This window comes from Ovis aries, chromosome 5, assembly GCF_016772045.2.
Source record: "Ovis aries strain OAR_USU_Benz2616 breed Rambouillet chromosome 5, ARS-UI_Ramb_v3.0, whole genome shotgun sequence".
In the NCBI taxonomy this organism is placed as follows: domain Eukaryota; kingdom Metazoa; phylum Chordata; class Mammalia; order Artiodactyla; family Bovidae; genus Ovis; species Ovis aries.
Window position 1 is genome coordinate 6,449,584 of NC_056058.1, and position 14,307 is coordinate 6,463,890.

Consider the following 14,307-nt stretch of genomic DNA (forward strand, 5'->3'; position numbering starts at 1 on the left):
TAAGAGTCCCACAGTTTCTCTTCTCTGAGGGAGACCACAGAAGACATGAAGCTGTGCAGAGGCCACGGGTGTGTTGCAGAGGACACAGCCTTGGAGTCACACTGACTTGGTATAAATCCAGCTCCCATAGCAGGATGAGCCTGGGAAGCCAGTTTGACCTCTGCAGCCATTTTTCCTCATCTGTAAAGTGGCGATAATAACACCTACCTCTCGGGGCTGTTGTGAGAATCCACAGCAGAATCCATAGGCTGTAGTGAGAATCTAGAACCTTCTAGATGCTCAAGGTAGTCAGAACAGTAGTAGTTGTTGTGTGTTTTATTTTTTATTACGAATTGTGGTTTGAAAAAAAAAAAACATGTAACATGCAATTTACCATCTCAACCCCTTTCAAGTGTACGGTTCAGTAGTGTGAAGTACACCGACTTTGTGTGCAATAGCTCTCTAGAACCTTTTCATCTTGCAAAACTGAAACTCTGTACGTACCCATGGAACAACAACAGCTCCCAATTCCCCCCTCCCCCCAGCCAGTAGTAGCGGGTTTTGTTATTACTGATCCACATGGTTATTATTAAAGCTGTGGCTACTTCGATGTGATTGCTTTGCATTTTGAGAGTAGGTGTATATATCCTCGTTCTACTACCCAGGAACAGGCTGAGAGGTAGCTCTGTCCATATTAAAAATAAGCTACTATGTTATTCCTTATTACAGGAGTCTTGTTCTAAAAGAACTCATATAGGGTTGAAGAAGACAGGAAGACCAGCCCTGCCATTAACTTTCTGTATGATTCTGTGGTCTTGGGAGAGAGGGGGGCTCAAGTGTACTGAACACCCTGTACACACCAACTCCATTGTCAGCCACCATTCAGGAAAACGGCAGTCTTATCCGAAACCAAGATGGTATCATTAATCCAGAGGCTTTCTACTCAGGGGGACCAGATGCCGCGGCCCATCTGTGGCACCATAGGACGGTATCGTGAGCTTGTCACCACTTCAACCATGGTTATTTTTATAGCCGATGATGAGACTTTACTGGAAATGGCTTGGCATTCTTGTATAGAAAGCTCCTGCACTTAAACCTGGGTAGTTGGAATGCATGAACCCTTGACTGAGACATTCCCACAGAGCAGATCACTTGCAGCCCAGGAAGAATTCCAGGGATGCTCAGCCTTCCCGAGGACCAGTTCTCTCAGGACCCTTGTTTGAGGCCACAGAGCCATCGTTCTGTCTCCTGTGTCACAGTTCTCTGACCTGCAAGGCTTACTTCACCTCCCCTGCCTGGCCCTCCCAGGAAGGAAAGAGATCTGCCAGGGTTGAAGGCAGAAGGAGAAGGGGGCAGCAGAGGACTAGACGGTTGGAAGGCGTCCCTGACTCGCATGAGTTTGAGCAAACTCCAGGGTATAGTGAGGGACAGGGAGGCCTGGTGTGCTGCAGTCCATGGGGTCGCAAAGAGTCAGACATGATTCAGTGGCTGCACAACAACAGGGGGAGAGAGTTCTCCCGTTTTCCATTCTTCATCCCGCTTTCTTGAGTTGTAAGCTTTTCCCAGATGCCCTTTCTCTCTCTCTCAAGCATTGACCGAGTCCAGGAAGGTGGTTCCTTTGATGGAGGTAGTGACAGGAGCCTGATTTGCAGCTGGGAGGGTGGAAGCGGGGACACAGACTGTGTTGCCCAGGACAGCAGCATCTCTGTTCCCCACGCCTGTGTCCTGGCTTGGGAGAGGTCCCTGCATGTGCCATTTGGGAGGTAGTGTGTCTTCAGGGGCATTTGCCACATTTCCAGCAATTTCTTTTTAGACTTTTATTTTGTATTGAGGTGTAGCTGATTACGTTGTGGTAGTGCCAGGTGAACAGTGAAGGGACTCAGCCATACATGTACCCCCTCAACCTCCCTTCCCATCCAAGCTGTCATATAACATTGAGCAGAGTTCCCTGTGCTATAGGACCTTGTGGGTTATCCATTTTAAATACAGCAGTGTGTGCCTGTCAATTCCAAACTCCCTAACTATCCCTTCCCTAGTCCTCCCCCACCCCCCAGCAACCTTAAGTTCTCTAAGTCGGTGAGTCTCCTTTTGTTTTCGAGCAGTTCTTTTTCTCTGTCCCTGACTTTCTCTCTCACATCCACACCAGCCCCTTTGAACCCTGTTTTTGCACACATTGTCTTGCTGACACTGTCCCCCAAACCCTAGCTCACTGCCATGTATATTCCCTGAACTAAAATTCTTCGGAAGCGTGGCTGAGCAAACAAGCAGGCGTTTTCCATCAGTCATGGGCTGAGTCACCTCCCCGCAAAACAGACTGAGGGGTCCCCTGGGCTTGTGTACTTTCTTGGGGGCTTCAGGGACCCTGGACAGATGGGAGATTTTGCAAGGCATCTGAAGGGCTGAAGTCAGCCAGTGAGACTCAGGGAGCTACTCTCGTCTGGGTCCTGCCTTCACCTGTGGCGTCTGTGACCCTGGATCTAGAAAATTCCTCCCACTTGGAGTTGGTTAAATGACACAGAGCCTGTTCTCACCAAATCACCTTCCTCCTGCCACCCAAGAGGCTGGGGTTAGTCTGTTCAAGCCCTGAGTCCTGGACACCCTTTCCTACTGTCTGTCATCTGTGACTTTCTCCTAGGAACCCTGGTGCGCGAGCATGCTAAGTTGCTTCAGTCATGTCCGACTCTTTACAACCCCGTGGACTGTAGCCATTAGCCAATTCTACAATGAATTAGAATTCCATATAGAATTACCTAATGAAAATAAAAGAGAGGGTTTGAATTTTCACCCTTTCTGTGTGTCTGTTGCTAATGTAGTACTGTTAGCAAAAGAGATGCAAAATTACTGTTTGCGGGACCAAGAGGCTACAGGTCAGTTCTGTTATTACTCTGATTTTCCTACCTATTTGCTTCTGTATTAAATTGCAGGTAAGCTACACAGAACTTAAAATTCACCATCTTAGCCGATTTCAAGTGTAGAGTTTAGTGGCATTAAATTCCTTCACATTGTTTTTCAGCCGTCGCCACAGGGTTTTCATCTTCCCCAACTGAAACTCTGTCCCCGCTGGGCACTGACTTCCACGCCCCTCCCGCAGCCCCTGGCACCCACCCTTCTGCTTCCTGGTGGTGACTCCTCTGGGGACCTCATACAAATGGAATCGAGCAGTACTTGTCCTTCTGTGATTGGCTTACCCTACTCGACAGAATGTCCTCAAGGTCCATCCACGTCGTGGTGTGTGTCAGAATGTCCTTCTTTTTAAGGCTGAGTAATATTCCGTCGTACAGATGAGTGTACACTGTAGACACTGTTTGCCCCCGTGTGTATGTACCATATTTTGTTATCCGTGCGTACCTTGATGAGACTTTATTTTACATTTCCATGCATGAAAAGAATTTCATTCAAAACAGCAACATTTTACAACGGAAGTCTCTATTCCCAATTGTTTCTTTTTAAAAATTGTTTTTATCGCGGTGAGATCCACATAAAGTGAAATTACTCCCTGAAGATGTATAATTCAGTGGCATTTAGTGTGTTCATCATTCTGTGTGGCCACCACTTCTAGTTCCAGAACGTTTCTATCATCCCCCACAAAAAATCCTGTCTCCATTAGCAGAACTCCCCACTTCCCCTCCCCAGCCCCTGACAACCGCTGATCTTCTTTCTGAGTCCACAGATTCGCCTGTTCTGGACATTTCAGATACATGGGATCATGTATTAGGTGGCCTTTCTTTTCTGGCTTTCCTCTCTCAGCCTGATGTCTTTGAGTTTCACTCTGTTGGAGCACGTGTCCGGTCTTCCTTTTCATAGCTGAGTAACATTCCATTTTGTAGATGGGCCACATTTTGTTTTCTTCTTTTTTAAAAAAAACTTCTTGGCTGCGCTGTGTGGCCTGAGGGATCTTAGTTCCCCAATCAGGGGTTAAACCCATGCCCCTTGCATTGAAAATACAAAGTCTTAACCACTGGACCACTGCTGGTTGAGTCAGTAAGTCATCTCTGATTCTTGGGATCCCATAGACTGTAACCCACCAGTCCATGGGGTTTCCCAGGCAAGAATACTAGAGTGGGTTGCCGTTTCCTTCTCAAGCGTCCTTCCTTCCTGGCTGTCTCCTACACTGAAGGCAGATTCTTTGCTGCTGAGCCATCAGGGAAGCCCAGGGGCCACTAGGGAAGTTCCCTATTTATTCATTATTTGATGGCCACTTGGCTTCCTCCTACTTTTTGGCTATTATGAATGCTGCTGCAATGGTGGGCTAGGTTGCCATACCTTCCTCCAGGGGATCTTCCCAACCCAGGGATCGAACCTGGGTGTCCTGGATTGCAAGCGGGTTCTTTACGATCTGAGCCATCAGGGAAGCTCATGAACATCCCAGTTGTTTCTTAAACAGACAAGCCAACAACAGCAACAGCAGTAATGGAAATAATTGCCAAAACTTTTCTTCCAGGCAAAAATCTTTCAGGAGCCCCTCCCGCTCAAAAAGACATCCTTGAGATCCATGCTTACACTGGAGTGCGAGGTCACCCAAACTGATGCTCTCCTTGGGCATTTCCACTGGCCTCCTGACTTTCTCGTGCAGAAGTCAGCTCAGAGGCCGACAGTCGTCGATGCTATCAGGTCTGTCCCGAGACACGGCAGTCCCCTCACTTCCAGTTCCAGCTCCCAGGGGCCAGCAGGATTCAGCAGCAAGAGACGGGTTGTTGCTCTGAAGTTCCACTGTGTGTGTATGTCTCTCTCTCTTTTTTGTTTCGGTTGCACTATGCATCTTGCAAGATCTTATTCTCTGACCAGGGATTGAACTGGGGCCCTCAGCAGTGAAAATGCAGAATCCTAACCACTGGCCAGCCAGAGATTTCCCTGTCTCTCTCTTACTAATGAGGGCTTCCCTGGTGGCATAGACGGCAAACAATATGCTTGCGAAGTAGGAGACTCAGGTTCGATCCCTGGGTCAGGAAGGTCCCTGGAGAAGGGAATGGCTATCCACTCCAGTATTCTTGCCTGGAGTATTCCATGGACAGAGGAGCCTGGTGGGCTTCAGTCCATGGGATCGCAAAGAGGTGGACATGACTGAGTGACTAACAGTTTCACTTTGCACTTAATAACGAGTTCCTCATTGAGCACCTACTGTGTGCCAGGCATGGCACAGACCCTAGCCATTGGACAGCAGCCACCAAGACACATGCTAAGGTCTTTCTTTTGACAGTGGAGGAAAGGGGGTCCTGAGAGTCACAGATTGACAATAGTGAAGCCAGGAGCTCAGCTCACACCTGGCCGATGACCCAAGCCCCTGCCTGGTTGCTGGGGCTGCCCCTCTGAGTCAGCAGGGGCTCAGATTTCGGCAGGCGGGGCCAAGCCGGCCACAGGCTCCTGCGATGAACAGCGCAGATGCAGGCAGAGGGTTGGTGGGAACCAGCCGTGCTTGATGGAACAGGCGCCAACTTCTGAGATGAGAAACCCTTCCTTTGACAAACTTCAGTGTGACTCAAAACGAACTGACAAGCCCCCAGTGAGCTGGCCTAAGTCACCCTGTGTTGCACTGAGGAAATGAGACATCAGGATGTATTTGAGGTTTGGGGTTCAACGGAAACACACTGGGAATGTGGAGAATTCTGCTCCCGAGAGCTGGGATTGGCGCCTCTGGGCACATTTTAAAGCCAAGTGAAAGATGGGGCTGGCTGGACTCCTGATCCTGGTTTCTCTCCTTGCTTTGAAATATCATAGAACCCCCGAGGCCACAGACAGTGGGGGGTTAGCCAAGGAGTGTGTCTTTCAGTCTTGGGACAGTCCCCAAAAGGCCAACTCGGGGTCAAGGTTGAAATCAGGGGTGTTGGAGGTGGAGAGCAATCCAGATGTACTGGAGAAGGCCAGACGGCAACCTCATGAACAGCGAACAGCATCTGGCACTCGGCGGGCGCAGAACTATTTCCTGAATGACTGTGACAGTTTATAGCCGCACGTCTCAAAGTATGGCTGAGCCGGTCCCCAGAGCGTGGCACAGATGTCAACTTCCGAGCCCTGCCTGAGCACCCCCCAGATGAGATTCAGCTTCTCCTGGAGGAATGGAGGGGGAGGAAAGAGGGGAGGCTGAGCTCCCATAGTGTGGGGGAAGGAACCTGACTTTAACTTACTTTTCTGACCAGCCCAGATGGAAGCTGTCACTCTCAGAGACTGAGCAGTTGCCTGGGGCCACAGCCAGAAGACCAGTGTCAGAGCTGGGGTGACCTGGGCCACCAGACTCCCAAGTCCTGTCTACACTGCCTGCTGCACACAACCCCGCATTAGCATTAGCACAAACTCCTGGAGTTGATCAGAAATCCTGTCATCCCAGGAGGGCCTGAATTTGGGATTTGGTTGCATATGAGGACCTGGGAACACAATTGCTAGGCCCACTCATGGGTACTGACTTCTCAACTGCCCCCCTCCCCTGCCATGTAGGTAGCACCCCTCACTCCTGGCTGCTCAGACCTCACTGGATGAGGGTGCCAGGTATCCATGCAGGTGTCTCCACCCCAGTGAGGTCAGGCCTGCATGGTGGGAAGAAGAGAGTTTGCTGGGGGAATCAGGGCAGACTTCCTGGAGGAGGTGATGCTTGAGCTAGGCCTTGAAGGATGGACTAAGGTTTCCATGGATGCATGGAAAGGGCTTTTGGGCATCAGGAACAGTCTCTGCAATGATGTGGGGTTGGGGAGGAGCCAGGGTGAGTCGGAGTGGTGGGGAGACAGAGATTAACATGAAAGGTGAAGGGTGACAAGGAAGAAGCAGAGGTTCAGAGGAGAGAGGCTGCTGACTGTTAAAGACTGGAATGCAGAGTGTTTTCAGCATGTTCTCAACAAGCAAGAGAGAGGCGTGTCTGGATGGCGGGGGGATACTCTCAGAAGCAACCCCCATGTGAATCCCACTGGAGCCATGAGGAGCTGCCCTTGGGGGTTTGGGGGTCACTCATGTGCAGCAGGATGGGCTCCCATTCTATAAGCCACACCCCTTTTGGAACCACAAGAAATCCCCTGGGGACACCAGAGACTTCACAGATCCCACCCCCACCAGATCTGCAGATGAGCCCCGGGTCCACACAGTCCCCCAAGCAAAGCCAGATGCGCGTCCTGCCTCCCAGCCTTGGAGCTCAGGCGCCTGCAACGAATCTCCCACCTCTGATTTGCTGGCTCTGTCTTGAAGCAGGTCTCTCTGTACTATCGTTACTTCAATTCCATGTATCTCCAAGGTTGCCAGCTTTCTTGTGTTTGGGGTTTCTAATTTCATTCCACTGTGGTCGGAGAACATACTTGGTATTATCTCAAGCCTCTTCAATTTGTTGAGGTTGGTTGGTGGCCCATCCTGGGGAATGTTCATGTGTATTCTGCCGCCTTTGGGTGGAGTATTCTAGACACATCTGTTCAGTCTTGTTGGTTTCCATGCCTGCGTGTTCAGTCATGTCTGACTCTGCGACCCCGTGGACTATAGCCTGCCAGACTCCTTTGTTCATAACATTTCCAAGGCAAGAATACTGGAGTGGGTTGCCATTTCCTCCTCCAGGGTATCTCCCTGACCCAGGGATCAAACCCACGTCTCCTGCATTGCAGGCAGATTCTTTACCACGAGCCATCAGGAAAGCCTAATTGGTTTCCAGACTTCCTCTACTGAAGAAAAAAAAAAAAACAGTGGTGGAGGGGAGAGAAGAATAGAAAGGCTTGTCAATAACATGTTCTGTTCACGTTGATCTAGGTTAAAACAGAGCAGGTCCTGGGAAGCAAGGGCCATTGGCAGGCACTCGGCCTGTGTATCTAGCTCTTGTGACTCAGGGCAGCCAAGGGACGCAGGAGGTCTGGCCGGCCGATCCCACTGAGTGGCCTCTGCTGCTCTGGAGTGAAGGCAGATGATGCTGGCCTAGCTCAGGCCCTGGCCTGGTGGAGGGTCTCACAGTCTGGCCTCCAGGCGTCTGTGTACCTTCTCGAGAAGGCTGTCCTGGGCCTTCTGCGCCTGGTAGAGCGTCTTGTAGGCTGAGCGGGCAGGCGGGCGTGCCGGGTGTGAGTGGCACCTCGACCGCAGGCCAGTCCAGTTCCCTGGGAGCCTCAGCGTCTCTGCACAGCCTGTGCTGCTGCGAAAACCCAATTTCCGGACCACCCCAAAGCCAGGCCACTGGCAGCGCTCCCCTCCCCTCTGCTGTTGCCCCCATTTTACAGGGGAGGAAACCGAGGCGCAGACTGTGGCTGGTTGGAGCTGACGGTGGTGAGCTGGTGTTGATGTGAGATGGGAGTCCTGAGCGATTTGCAGCTGGGCCCGGGCAAGCTTCTCAGAAAAGGAAAACACATCTGAGTTTTCGAGAGGCGGTGAATAAAGCTTTCAAAAGAAAACAAGAGATCCAGGATTCTACTTCTGGGTCGATGGCCGAAGAGCTGAAAGCAGAGCCTCAAAGACATGTGTGCACACCCATGTTCACGGCAGCTTTACCCACAGCAGTCAAAACGAGAGAGCAGCCCAAGCGTCCAGCAGCGGATGAGAAGATAAACAAATGTGGGCTATCCACACGAAGGGATATCACTCAGCCATAAACAGGAGGGAAATTCTGAAGTATGTGACAGCATGGATAAACCTCGAGGACAGGATGCAGCCGCAAAAGGGCAAATGGGGTATGAGGTCCCTAAAGTAGTCAGATCCGTAGAGACAGGAGGTAGAGTGACGGGTCCCAGGGCCTGGGCTCGCAGCTGGGGAGTTTGTGTTGAATGGGGCCAGAGGTTCACTTGGGGAAGATGAAAAATTTCTGGAGATGGATGGCGATAGTGGCTGAACCACAGTCTGAGTGTGCTTAATGCCGCAGACCCACATGTACACTTAATACTGGTTAAAATGGTTGATTTGGGGACTTCCCTGGGGGTCCATCCAGTGGTTAAGACTTTGCCCTCAGATGCACGGGGGGCAGGTTTGATCCCTGGACGGAGAGCTAAGATCCTACCTGCCATGCAGCCGTAAAACCAAAACATACAAGGGAGCAATCTTGTAACAGGGCTTCCATGGGGGCTGAGATGGTGAAGAATCGGCCTGCAATGCAGGAGGCCCGGGTTTGAGAGTGGGCGCGCATACACACACACACACACACACAGAATTGTAGCAAATTCAGTAAAGACTTTAAACATGGTCCACATTAAAAAAAAAAATCTTTAAAAAAGGGTTAGTTTTGTTATGTGTGTTTTTTGTTGTTGTTCAGTTGCTTGGTTGTGTTCGACTCTTTGTGACCCCATGGACGCCTGTCCTTCACCATCTCCTAGAGTTTGCTCAAACTCACGTCCATCGAGTCAGTGATGCCATCCAACCATCTCATTCTCTGTCGTCCCTTCTCCTGCCCTCAATCTTTCCCAAAATCACGGTCTTTTCCAATGAGTCGGCTCTTCACATCAGGTGGTACTTCAGCTTCAGCATCAGTCCTTCCAAGGAATATTTAGGGTTGATTTCCTTTAGGATTGACTGGTTTGATCTCCTTGCTGTCCAAGGGACTTTCTAGAGTCTTGCATTTTACGACAGTGAAAAAAGAAAGAAAACAAGAGATGGACGGGAGGAAGATGAGAAAATGGAGAAGACAGAGGGTGGATATGGTACTCAGTCCTGAAGCAGGGTCTTGTCAGAGTCCCTGTCTCCATTCTCCCTAGAACAGTGAGCTTACTTCTCATGGTTGGTCTCAGCCAAGGTCCCACCCAGGGAGCCCCCCAGTCAGAACCAGCCTCCAGGGTTTGGGGTGAAAAATACTAAGGGAACCAAGAGAAGAGTAGGCGAGGGTGCGTGGCCTCAGAGAGAAAAGGGGTCATAGCACAGGAACCATGTTAATGGGCTTGAGGGACATGGGCTGGTGGTCACCCTGGCCTGCATCCTTCTGTGGCTCCCACTGCCCTTCAGTCCTGCATCCCGGACTCACCCCTGCCTCCTCCTGTGGGTTCCAGCCAGATCCACCTTCTCCCTCTTGAAAGCTCCCTAGGTGGGACCTCCCTCCACCCCTCTGCCTTCCAGGTGGGTCAATCCATGAGCCCTAGCATTGGAGGCAGGATCAGTGGTGGTCCCACAAGGCTGAATCAGCTATGTCCTCCGAGAAGCCCAGCATAGGCTCAGGGATCCGTGGAGGAGACCAGTGGGGCAGGGGTGCAGAGCCGTGTGGGACTGGACGGCCGCTGGGTCAGCCTTGGGGACTCTGGGTGAGGACGTAGGGAGATAGCACTCGAGAAACCCTGTCTTTTCCTGCTGTGCGGCCTCAGGCGGGCTCCTGTCTTCTCTGAGCCTCCCCATGCACTGCTCACCTCCCTGGCACACCAAAGAGTTCATCTGCCCTGCCTGCCCCCGTTCCACCTATTTGGGTAACATTGGCCAACGTGCAGTCAGGCCTGGAGGAGCCTAGTCATTTGAAAGAAGTCACCGAGTGTGGCCCAGTAGGAGGATCCATTGACTCCTCCATCCCAGAGAGTGTGTAAGGTTAGCTGGACGGACAGGGCCTGGAAGGGCAAGGAGCAGCTGGCTAGCACTTCCAGCTGCATGAACGGCAGGTGCAAAGGCCCTGAGGCAGGTCTGGAAGGCATGTCTGTTTATTCGCAGAGCCGCGTGTGGCCATAAATGTGACCCTGCCCCTGCCTTCTCTCTCTCTTCTAGAAGAAGAATTAAAATGGGTGGAGGATGGGGCGTTGAGGTTTGCCTCCTCCCTCTGCCTCTCTCATGAACCAGAGTGAACCTGGCCTTCTGACGGTGCACAGTGAAGGGAAAACCCCTGCCTTCAGAGTGGGAGTCTTAGCACCAATGAATGACTCTGGGAAACACCTCTGGGCCTCAGTTTCCTCTTCTACAAGGACAGGGAGAGGATGCCTTTGAGGTGCTTTCCCCTGGTTCAGCTCGAGAAGCAGAGGTGTTGGGACCTGAGATTCCAGGGCCAGCTTCTTTCACCTGGTGTCTGGTGAGAGTCAGTGGGGCCCCCGCCCCTTGTCTGGTGGCCTCCTGCCTTTCCCCTGAAGATCCGGTGGTGTTTGGCTTTGAGGCCTCAAAGATTCCCCCAGTATAGCTTGGCTTGGCTGCTACTAGTGGCTATGGGAAGAAAGCAGGGAACAACATTTCCCATCTGGAGAACAGCAGGTGCGAAGGCCCTGAGGCAGGACTGAAGAGGAACATGTCTGGTAGACAGTAAGGAGAACAGTGTGGCTGAGCACGTAGGCATGAAAGAGAGCTGGGCAGAAGGAGGTGGGGCCCCACAGACCACAGTGAAATCTTTGGATTTATTCTAGAATGATAATGACCTGCTATATGATACCATCTGCTTTTACTGGGGAGATGAAATTGTCCCCAGTACGTGGTCCGTGTAGAGGAGCCACTGGGTCCAGTGCCCTAGCTGGTTTCTGTTTCGGCTGCACGGGGGCTTTGCCGTGGCCTGTGCACCTTCTCTAGTTGCGGCAAGCTGGGGGCTAATCTCTAGTTGCAGTGTGTGGTCTTCTCATTGTGGTGGCTTCTCTTGTTTCGGAGTATGGGCTCTAGGGCACAGAGCCCTCAGAGGTTGGAGCTTGCAGGCTTTAGAGTGCAAGCTCAGTAGTTGTAGGGCACAGGCTTAGTTGCCCCATGGCACATAGGATCTTCCCAGATCAGGGACTGAATTTGTGACTCTTGCGTTGGCAGGCAGATTTTTAATCACTGGACCACCAGATAAGTTCCCTTCTTTTGCTTTTTATTGCAGCATCTCAGGGAACTCCATCCACCCAGTTAAGCTCCCTTCCACCAGACACCTATGTTTCCTGAGCCTGCTCCTCTTTGCCCAAGATTTTCCGGAAGATGAGTTTTCCAGGATATTCAGAGGGAAGCCTCTCAAGGACTCACTGGAGGCTTCCAGGCCTGCCAGGTAGTGTGCAGGAAGAAAAGAGGGTGAGTTTGAAGCAGTTTAGCATGTAGGTGTTTCCAGGTGTGGGTAGGAGCTGTGATCTCAAGATTGGGCCAACCTGGGTTCGAGCCCAGCCTCCACCACCTACCCCTGCACTGGGCTAGGGGCTAGCCTTCCTCTCTTGGCACCCACTATCCACATTTGGAAGATGGGGGTGGCTATTCTCTGCCCCTACACACTACAGCTTAGTGGGAAGGTTGAAAGACAGAATCTGTGTTAAGGGATAAAAGCACCTGCCCCAGCCAGGCGCTCAGCTCAAGTTCTCACTGCCTTAGTCATTCAACAAACACTTGTGGATCCTGGCTCTGGGTGATGAGGCGAGGCTGAATCACTTCTGCTTCCCCAGAACTCTGCTCAGGACTGAGGCATTGGGAGGATTTGCGGAATGAATGAGTGGAGGAGAGAGACGGATTGAGAGAGAGAGAGAAAGAATGGAACAGAGGTGGAGAGAAGGAAAGGAAGAGAGATTGAGAGAAAGTTTATCAGCTGTCTATGCATCCTTCATATCTGTCTATCGTCTATGCATCCATCCATCATACTTATCTATCCATCATCCAGCTATATATCCATCCCTCTATCCAGTCATCTATCCATTCATTCATCTATCCATCCATCATCTATCTATCCATCCACTATTCAACTATGCATCCGTCCATTCATTATATCTAACCATCATCTATCCATCCACCCACCATATCTATCATCTCTCTATCCATACACTCATCCACAATCATCCATCATATCTATATATGCATGCATCCATCCAGTTGTCTGTCCATTCATTTATCCATCATATCTATCCATCTATCATCTATCTATCAATCTATCATCTCTCCGTCCATCACATCCATCTATCTGTCTGTTTCTGTATCTAGAGACATGAAAAGAAGTGGCTGGGGGGAGAAAGACTTGAAAGGCACACACACTGACCTCATCCCCACCACTGAGAATGATCCGGCCCCAGTGGTGATGGTGATGGGGTTGAGAAACCCTGAGCTTGTCACACACCTGCTCAGCATGAGTCCAGGCACCTGCCTCGGGCTGGTGCCTCTGGGAACCATTCATCACTGACCTGTTGCCTTGAAACTCTGTAGGGTGTGGCTGAATCTGGGTGCTAGCTCAGCTTTGCTGATGGGGTAGAGAGCTGAGTCAGGCGTATACTGGGACTCACCTCCTCCTCTGAAGGCTCTCCCTGCCCCCATTTCACACCACATCATTCTGCAGGATGCCTGGGCCTCCCTGACATACAGGAAACTCCTGAGAGAAAAACAGCTCCTATATCTTTTGCCCATCACTGGAGTCACTCTTGGGAGAGCATTTTGGACAATACCCAAAGCCCTCCAAAACCGTTATCTTTTTCAGCCCTAGGAGGACAATCTGAAATATGGCCCAGCATGTATTTACAGATGCCCAGTGCTTGTCTGCATAAGCAACTCCTGGCCCATCTAAATGGAATATTATGCAGCCAACTAAAATGATGATAAAACCATATCATGGAGGAAAATAGATGGAAAAATAGTTATAATCTTTCCTGGAAAAAAAAAAACAAAAAACAAAAGATACAGTGATAGTCACAGCCATGTGAAAACAACCACTGACCAGCAATCCCTTTCTCCAAAAAACCTTTGATGGGAACTGGGTTATAGAATGAAGGGCAAAAGTATTTTTTTTTTTTCTGGTTTAATACTTTGTATTTTCTCAAGTGGACACCAGGAAGGAAAAGTGTTCTGCATCTTCTTACAGGGATGGAGATGGGGCCCAGCAGTGAAGTTTTATTCACATTTTTCTCTGGGTAGCATCATCTGTCATGGAAGCTTGCTCCCTGAGATGGAGCCCCCTCCTCGCTGATAAAAGTGATGAATGAAGATTGTTTAGGAACCTGAGCGTTTCAACTGCGACACTAATGACACGGGGACCGAATGACTCCGAGGAGGGAACGGCCTTGTGTCTGCTACAGTGCTTCTGCAGCATCCCCGGCTCCCGCCCACTCAATGCAAGCGGCATCCCCCAGTTGTGGCAACCCCAAATATCTCGAGACCGGGTTGCCACTGGCTGAGAACCACTCATCTGGAAGATGTTAGGCATAAGTCAAGCTTTGGGTTTCAGAGAGGGGCAGAGAAAACAATAAGCGAGGGTTTCTGCATTAATCAGTGCGAGCCAGCTCTTTGCAGGCCCGTGTCTCTTGCCGAAAGGTACAGCTGTGTAGGAGCCTGACACTTTCTATTGTCTCAGTCAGAGGTACTCAGGAAACAGAAACTTCAGCAGCGTCAGTCCCTTCACAAGTAGCCTCTCATTGGAGCCAGAGGCCTTTGGGAGGTGTTTTCAAGCCAGTGAGAAAAATGGTTTTACCCCAAAACTCAATGAGGAAGATCAGAAGACCCTACCAAAAATTACTTAAAATCTCTTTCAAGTCATTCTTCTACTCCTATTGCCTCTGAAACCAG